The following is a 9820-nucleotide window of genomic DNA, read 5'->3' on the forward strand; positions in this document are numbered from 1 at the left end:
AAATGACATGGGTGTTTTAATAAAAAATAAAACTACTATAATTGAATCCAACGATTCAATTAAAATTCTAACATAAACCTAATTCGTCAACCTTTTATGACATAAATTAGTCAGCCTAAACTAATCTAAGCAAAAGATCCACAGGTCACGCCCTCCATCTCCCTTTCGCTCAAGCTCATACGAACAACACACACACGCAAGCGGCGGAGCAAACGGATCGTCTGCTCCTCCCTCTCATCCGCCTGGTTTAGGAAGGACGGATCAGCAATGTAGCGTGCGATGTGTTTCATTTTCCTTCGTGTTGTCCTTCTTGGAGCCTCCGACGATTGATTCGTCTTCAAGGAAGTCTCATTTCCATTCCCTTGGTCATTTCATTTGGTGTTTACTTTTTTCTCGCCAGATGTTTTCATGTTTCTTGTGGCTTTTTAGCTTAATGGCGGGTCGCCGTTTGAATGATCATGAATTTTTGAATGGGAAGAACACCTCTCGTTCTTTTAGAGATGCTTTATCTGGTGCTTCTCCATCGACGAACTTTCCTGACCTCAAAATAAGGGTGAGCTAGATTTATCCATATGCGAAAGCTTAATTTATTAATAGTGAAACTACCAATTTGATTAATAATCAATTATGAAATAAAAAAGTTTTAACTAAATATATAAGCCATTCGTATTGATTGAAAATCAAACATAAACTAAGGTTTTATTTGGGATGGCTTTTTTAATGCTTCTTAAAAATAATTTTATAGTACAAAATTTTAATTTTTGTACTAAAAATCTGCTATAAGAAGCCATAAGAAAATTATTTCAAATGAAGTCTGAAATTGGATTTTCTTTAAGAAGACTAATAGGCATTCTTATATTAGTATATAAGCTTGGGTGAGTGATGTAATTCTAGATGGGTAACTATAATATTATTTGACTGCTTATATTTAGGTTTTTGTAATGCTAAAAATCATTATAAAAATGCTAGATGCTTTCCTAGCACAATCTATGCGATATGATGTTATATGATGACTTATTTTATTATATAGTATAAGAATCACCTAATACACGAGTCTCAATAATATTGCATTTAGGGCAAAACCTAGCCAAGTATGCATTGGTTTTACCTAATTGGTATAATAAGTCCCATAAATTCCTAAGATAATATCCAATCTTATCTTGAAATGAGATTATATAAACAAGATGATTTTCAAACATAATTAATAGAGTTAATTGAAAAAAGCCAAGAGACAAGTCAAAATTTAGCGCTCCTAATCCATAATTAAGAGTGTGATTCATATAATAAGCATTTGTTATTCGGTTGGCAACAACAAACCCAACAAAGCTTATTAAGCCTTTACATTAATTTGTTAGGTTTGATGATACTCAAGTATTCTAAGACCTAATTTAACTAACAAAAGCTTCATTTGGGACGGCTTTTAGTCGCTATTTTTTATTATTTTTAAAAATTTTGTTGGACAAGAGAGCTTCCGTAGAAAGCAGTAAGAAAACTTTCCCAAACAAAATCTGAATCATAGTTTGCTGAGTCATAAACCTGAAGCTCTTAGAACTATGCGATCTTGGACATTTGAAAAATGATGATATTTTATATTCCATCCTCTTATATAATATCATAATTAAACATTAAAAAATAAAAAGTTTTGAAGTAATTTAATTAACTACAAAAAATTTATGGCTTTTGTTTTACTGAAATTATGGAAATTAAGTGTCGGCCACCCTTTTTACCAATTTATTAAACAAAATTATCTATAATTAATTAAGACATTAATTGTGATGAAATTTTAATACGATGAAAAAATTTATGATAAATTATGTCAGGATGGGAGTCTTTGAATATGCAAGGAGATTAGTAGAGTTTATGATAATTTTATACATAACTATTAATATTAGCCTAAATCCAATGATTCTTTGGCAAGAATTATTTTGGTGATTTTTCCTCTTTTAGAAATTTTAACATAAAAATTTGGTTGTTACCATTTTTTTTTCGTTTATGTGTTTGTGTGTTGGATATTTGTATAAAGCTAAAGAAAAAATGATCAAAATAGTCACTTGACTTTTTATGAAAGATTAAAATAATTCCCAACTATATTTAAGAACTATTTTAGTCCCTCAAAACCTTAAAGAGAACCTAAAATAATATCATCATGAGATTTATTTTAATCAATTTTAAAAACTTGAGGACCAAAATAATCTTTTAATATAGTTGGGACCATTTTGGATCCTTCAATTCCGCTAAGATGCAAAAACTCATTTACTATATTATCACGAATATTGTAACACATAATAGTAATTAATAATATATTTATCTCAAAATTTTATTTTGATATATTTTTAAAAGTTTTGAAAACTTTAAATACTGACTGAAAGTTCAGAATGCTTTTATCTAAATATAATTTTTAGTACAAAAATGCTAATTTGTTTAAGTAGAGTGAGAACAAAATTTGTGGACATACCTAATATGTTTTGCTTTAAAATATCCTTAATATATATTATATTTTAATAGATATTTTTATATTTAATCTCACAAAAAAAGAAAAAAAAAAATATTTTAATTCGAATCTTACATATAAATTAATATTATAATATGTTCATTAGTTAAAATTAATTAATTTAGAAAAGTGAGAAGCAATTCTCTCAGTCTCATCTCCTCAATAGAGAAAAAAATTTTTGTGACACTTAGGGTTTTGTTGTATAGCTTATTTATTGTTTTTTTGAAATAGTTTTTTAGTTTAAAATGTTTAATTTCTTTACTAAAAAGTTGCTTTACGAAGCAGCAAAAAAATTATCCCAAATGAAAGCCCTTAGTTTTTATTAAAAAAAAAAAAGGTTGCATGATATTATTTTAAGAGCGTGGAAGTTTAACTAAGAAAAAAAAAATGATTAGGATATGCTATGCATTTTGTACCGCTTTAAAGCAATTAGATTATATTGAGATTAATATTATATATGATATTATGAATTGCAGTATTCTCAATGTATGTAAGGGTTTTGAAGATCATTCTGATATAAAATGCATCGCCCCATGCAACCCCCCAACGAGTTACTAATCGAGCTCTATCGGTGAAATTGAGATTTGAGTCAATAGTACAACTTGACTGATCGACACAATCAGATTTCACGCAAACCTAACAATCATAACATCCTCACACATTTCTTTTCCCTAAGCTAGTCTCCCTATCACCAATAGGCTGCCTTCTAACAAGACTAATGGCCAGAACAATCAAATTATTCAATGAAATGTTTTTGGACTTTGACCAAAATAATAAAAATGACACTCTCGAAAAATTTAAATAAACTCTCATCCTTCACATAATGGGAAAGCTTTTAAGCTTGGACCTTGAAGTGAAATTGGAGAGAATATGGAGATTTGAAGAACTCTATAGCTACTATATATTTGATGCCAAAGATCATCACCATCAACCACTATCCTTCGACCATAATTGCTCATCTATCGTTGTCCACTCAGCCTTGCCTGACCTCCATTATCCAACTACCGTCAGACAAATTTCTTTGCCCAACCTTCATCTTTTAACCATTGTAATTTGATTATGATCTCTTAATTACCAAACACCGACACACTCCGTCGACATAAACACCAACTTTTGACTTTAGTACCAAGATTTACACTTCACTCATTTGTCTTTAATTACCTCACTTTAGAATACAATGACCAAACATACCACATATGTTCTCATGAAAACAATCCAAATGCCACAAGGCACCTCCAATTTGCATCATATAATCCATCATCTATAGTTTATGTCTACTACATTCTTTCAATATTGTTCTCAATTACGGGAAATGACATTATATGTAACTTAAAATATATACTAGTGGAATCATTTCAATTAGCAATACCTTGTTTTTTTACCTTTCCTAATTTTGCATGTAAAATTTAAGTGTTACATGCAACTTTTATTTATTTGTGAATGCTGGATTTTTATGCAAAATCAAGACATTAAATTCATCTCTAATACTGTGAATGTTCTATCAAGCAATAATTGATTTTAAATTATAATATATTACTATTAACTAAGTATTTGAACAAGTTATATTTAACTAAATTTTTAATTAAATAATATATGAGCTATCATCTATCTTAATATTAAATTTTGAATAATGCACTGCAGAACAACATTTGGGCTCTCTTCTCAAATTTATAGACCAGCTTTTGTTGAATGGAACCGCGTTAGCTCTCACTTGGAGACATGGTGTCCATTGTCTCTCTCTCTCTTTTTTTTTTTGTGTTCATTTTTTTATTTTTTATTTTCTTAGATATTTATTTAAATGAGTTTCAATATAAAATAAGTGATGATAAAAAATCATTTCTAGAAGTTTTTTAAAAAATATTTTTGGAATTTCTGTACAAAACGTGCACATGGAGAGATAGGAAATGGTATATCTTCACTAAATATTTTTAATTTAGTAGTGTTAGTGATGGACCAAAATCTATTTTAAGTTTTAAAAGAGAAATATAAGAGAAGCTATAAGATCTTCTTTGCTTTGGGAAATGAATCTTGGAAGTTGTGCTGAACATTAAACTAATTTCTATCCCTTATAAAAAATTCTTCTGGGGCAAGACGTCATAGCTCATATCGTATAACATAATGAGGAATATCTATAAGTTAAGGTTGAGTCAAATCTAACACAACCGGTGGAGGATTTTGCATTTGAAGAGCTCTGCGAGGAGGATAACTTAAGCTGGTAACATAATCAGCTTTTGGTTTATGCTATGGGGAAGCAGAGCACCATAATGATAATGAGGGCAATCTTCAAATTGTACACCCATATTTTGTTGATGATATTATGGGAAGGGAACTCCATTATTTTGTGATGACACTCTTTTTTGACCAATCTCTTCCAATAGTTATAAAACTCATGCTTGATGCTCTTCCATCCTTCAAATTTGTGTTTTTAAGGTTAGAGATTGAGTCTCCCCCCTTGCATGACTATGATGTCCATGATTGCTAGATAGATTTCTAGTTCAGTGAGAGTAAGAATGAGAGAATATATTATTAGTATTACTTCGATCAACCATTGAAGAATTATGTTGGGAATGTAGTTTCTATAGACGATGTCAAATTATTACGCTCTAAAAAATTTGAGTCGGTAGCATATATGTTTTACACTTCAACATTTGTACAAATATTCAACACACACAGATAAAGGTAGTAAAAAAAATTCATATAAAACTTGGAAAGGAAAAAACCATATGGCCTAGCCTAGTTGACAAATCCATTATGTATTAAGTAATACAAGAATTCTCCTTTCTTCACAAAGAGAAGAACAAACATATGATTTTCTCTTGGGAAGATTACAAAAATGACGTGTTCAAAGAGGGATAGTTAACACCTAACAACAGGTCTTGACTTCTTCAATAGAGAGTAGTATAAGAAGCAGGTGCATACAGTCGGACAACTAAACCCAATAGCAGGGTTAAATCTCATTGATATTTTGGAGATGATAGTGATTTTTTATGCTGATCTTCGATGGCAGTGGTGGTTGTTAGCAACAATAGCTGGTGGTGGTCGTCGACAACGACGACTAGAAAATGCAAGAGTTCTCTCCCTTCTTCCTCCGCACTTCAAGTAAAGAATGATGGCTTATTTATAAATTTTTTATAGTGGAATACTTTGTAAATATAGAGATAAAGCGTTTGTCAAGAATTTAAATGCCTTAATGATATAAAAGTTAAGTTTTCTTGGGCTCGTTGGATTCTTCTTCTCAAGCCGCTAGATTTGATTATAAACATGCCTATCTTTTGTTATTTATTTAGTTATCCAATTAATGCTTTGAAAGTTTCAAATATGCTTCGATCCCTCAATATTGGCCTATTTGTGCTCGAATTAAACTGATTTTGGTGTCATTGAGTTCATATCATCAAAACGTTCAATTTGCCTGTAAGTTTGCTGAAATCGGTGTTTGGATAGTCCCAAATGTAATTTTGTGAAGTTTCCATTTTATATGTGCATCAAGATTCGTGTTTGATCAAGATGATTTTTTATGACATATCAATATTCATAGCCTATTTTAGTGGTATATTTTGGTAAATTTAGCTAGAATAAAAATAACTCATCAAACGGTTCATATTGATCCTTTTTATCTTATCTAATATTTGAGCAAGGTTGTGATAATCAGACCAGACAATGAATCAGAAGGAGAGGTTCATGATTCGATAGTTCGACTTGGTTCAAATCAGGGTGAATCGAATGATGTAATAAATATTAATTTTATTTAAATATATTTATACAATCATATGAAAAATGTGACTATAAATTAAATAAAAGAGAAATATAAGAGAACCTATAAGATCTTCTTTGCTATGGGAGATGAATCTTGGAAGTTGTTCTGAACATTAAACTAATTTCTATCCCTTATCAAAAATTCTTCTCGGGCAAGACGTCATAGCTCATCTAGTATAACATAATGAGGAATATCTATAAGTTAAGGTTGAGTCAAATCTAACACAACCGATGGAGGATTTTGCATTTGAAGAGCTCTGCGAGGAGGATAACTTAAGCTGGTAACATAATCAACTTTTGGTTTATGCTATGGGAAGCAGAGCACCATAACGATAATGAGGGCAATCTTCAAATTGTACACCCATATTGTGTTGATGATATTATGGGAAGGGAACTCCATTATTTTGTGATGACACTCTTTTTTGACCAATCTCTTCCAATAGTTATAAAACTCATGCTTGATGCTCTTCCATCCTTCAAAATTGTGTTTTAAAGGTTAGAGATCGAGTCTCCCCCCTTACATGACTATGATGTCCATGATTGCTAGATAGATTTCTAGTTCAGTGAGAGTAAGAATGAGAGAATATATTATTAGTATTACTTCGATCAACCGTTGAAGAAGTATGTTGGGAATGAAGTTCCTATAGACGATGCCAAATTGTTACGTTCGAGAAAATTTGAGTCGGTAGCATATATGTTTTATACTTCAACATTTGTACAAATATTCAACACGCACAGATAAAGATAGTAAAAAAAAATTCATATAAAACTTGGAAAGGAAAAAAACCATATGGCCTAGCCTAGTTGACAAATCCATTATGTATTAAGTAATACAAGAATTCTCCTTTCTTCACAAAGGGAAGAACAAACATATGATTTTCTCTTAGGAAGATTACAAAAATGATTTGTCCAAAGAGGGATAGTTAACACCTAACAACAGGTCTTGACTTATTCAATAGAGAGTAGTATAAAAAGCAGATGCATACAGACGGACAACTAAACCCAATAGCAGGGTTAAATCTCATTGATATTTTGGAGATAATAGTGATTTTTTATGCTGATATTCGATGGCGGTGGTGGTTGTTAGCAATAATAGCTGGTGGTGGTCGTCGACAACGACGACTAGAGAATGCAAGAGTGACAACTAGAGAATGCAAGAGTTCTCTCCCTTCTTCCTCCGCCCTTCAATTGAAGAATGATGGTTTATTTATAAATTTTTTCTAGTGGAATACTTTGTAAATATAGAGATAAAGCATTTGTCAAGAATTTCAATGCCTTAATGATATAAAAGTTAAGTTTTCTTGGGCTTGTTGGATTCTTCTTCTCAAGCCGCTAGATTTGATTATAAACATGCCTATCTTTTGTTATTTATTTAGTTATCCAATTAATGCTTTGAAAGTTTCAAATATGCTTCGATCCCTCAATATTGGCCTATTTGTGCTCGAATTAAACTGATTTTGGTGTCATTGAGTTCATATCATCAAAACGTTCAATTTGCCTGTATGTTTGCTGAAATCGGTGTTTGGATAGTCCCAAATGTAATTTTGTGAAGTTTCCATTTTATATGTGCATCAAGATTCGTGTCTGATCAAGATGATTTTTTATGACATATCAATATTCATAGCCTATTTTAGTGGTATATTTTGGTAAATTTAGCTAGAATAAAAATAACTCATCAAACGGTTCATATTGATCCTTTTTATCTTATCTAACATTTGAGCAAGGTTGTGATAATCAGACCAGACAATGAATCAGAAGGAGAGGTTCATGATTCGATAGTTCGCCTTGGTTCAAATCAGGGTGAATCGAATGATGTAATAAATATTAATTTTATTTAAATATATTTATACAATCATATGAAAAATGTGACTATAAATTAAATAAAATAAATGATCGTGAAACATACAAAACTGTGACAAAGATAAATAGGCTTTTATACTTGGCTTCTTAGTGGTTATAAAGATACCATTTCAAAGCTAAACAGGTTTTTATACTTGCTTCTAGTCAAACACAATTGTAGAGATTTAATCTATCCTTGTTGCACATATCATATAGGTATTCAAAGAACAAATATTATAAAAACATCCTAATTCCTAACCGATCCTCAAACCAGATGAAGCAATATTATAAAAAACATGATCCAGATAATTCCAAACAAAGATTTTCAATAGAAGCACTCAACAAAAATAGAAACATAGAAATTTGAGTGTCGAGATCAGAAATAAACCTTGCTTTTTGGAGGATAAATATGAAGCAATAGAACTAAAGTTTTCCCCACAAACTACAAGCAAAGCAAGAAGAAATCAATATGAGTTAACGATTTCAAACGAATTACCTGGAAAAGGATTTAGAATCACATTGAGCAATCAAATCCCTCTCGAATCGATATCCCAATTTCTCCAGACAATGCCGAAAGCCTAGCTCGTCTATCTTACTTTCGTTCGAATCGTGTGCCAGACCAGGAACCACACAAGCCGACCAACCCCAAGCAGGAAGAAAATCCCATGCAAAGGCCTCTCCCACTCGTTTCTCAAACCTTTTTTCACTGGCTAGGTGAATCCCATGCAGGAAGAAGAAAGGGAAGAGAGGAGTTTCGCACACAAGAAGCTTGTAACTACCCATGGAGTTCCGGGAGCATCACATTTCTAACACAGCTTATGCATTTTAAAAACCGACGAAGTAAAGGTGAGCAAGTCGACGATCTTACGATTTTCTCAACCCGGGAGGAGTTCCGTTGCTTGTGCCGCAGACAATGGGAGGAGCTCGACCACGGACATGATGAAATGTGGCTTTTGAGGAGCACAACCACCAGATGACCGAAGAAGAATCACGAATCGACGATTATGAGCCTATGTTGGTTATACACGAACAAAGAGAGGGCGATGGCACCATGGAATGGGGAAACAAAGGAAACTTAGGAAAGCAGAACGTAGAAACTATGAGCAGCATAGGGTTATACGGTCAAAAAACAACGAAGTTCAATTTTGGCGTTCGTTTTGGGATGGATAGCTCCCTTTACTCTTGTTTTGAACCGGACGGTTCTATCTTAACAGGTTGATTCATTAGTTTTACGGTTTAGTCGGAGGCTAGACTGATTTTTTCTTGTTAGATGCTAGTTCGATTTTTAGATTTAGACAAACTGGTTAGCCGGCCGATTCCCGATTCAATCGGTTGAACTGACCAATTCAGTCCAATTTTAATAACCATGCATTGATTTGCCTAAATGATATTAGAATTAAATGATCATGAGCTCATTTGATTTATCTTATCGAGCTGTTAAATAATATTATAAACATAAAAGTTTTTTGAGATAATTTAAACATTCAATTAAAATTTTAGCAATTTTTCAAATTTGCTTCACAATTGGTTGCAAATTAATGTGTCACAAGTTTTTGCAACAAAATCTAATTTTATTTAATGATTTATTTTCACTTTATGAGAATAAAAATTTGATGAGCTCCTTCTCACCACGAATGAAATCATTTAACAAGGCTTGCTTTGAGTTATATATGATACTACTTCCATACCTGATCAGTAGTCATATCTTCCATATTTTAAAAAATAAGAATTTTTTTT

Source organism: Dendrobium catenatum, unplaced genomic scaffold (genome assembly GCF_001605985.2).
Source record: "Dendrobium catenatum unplaced genomic scaffold, ASM160598v2 fragScaff_scaffold_1677, whole genome shotgun sequence".
In the NCBI taxonomy this organism is placed as follows: Eukaryota; Viridiplantae; Streptophyta; class Magnoliopsida; order Asparagales; family Orchidaceae; genus Dendrobium; species Dendrobium catenatum.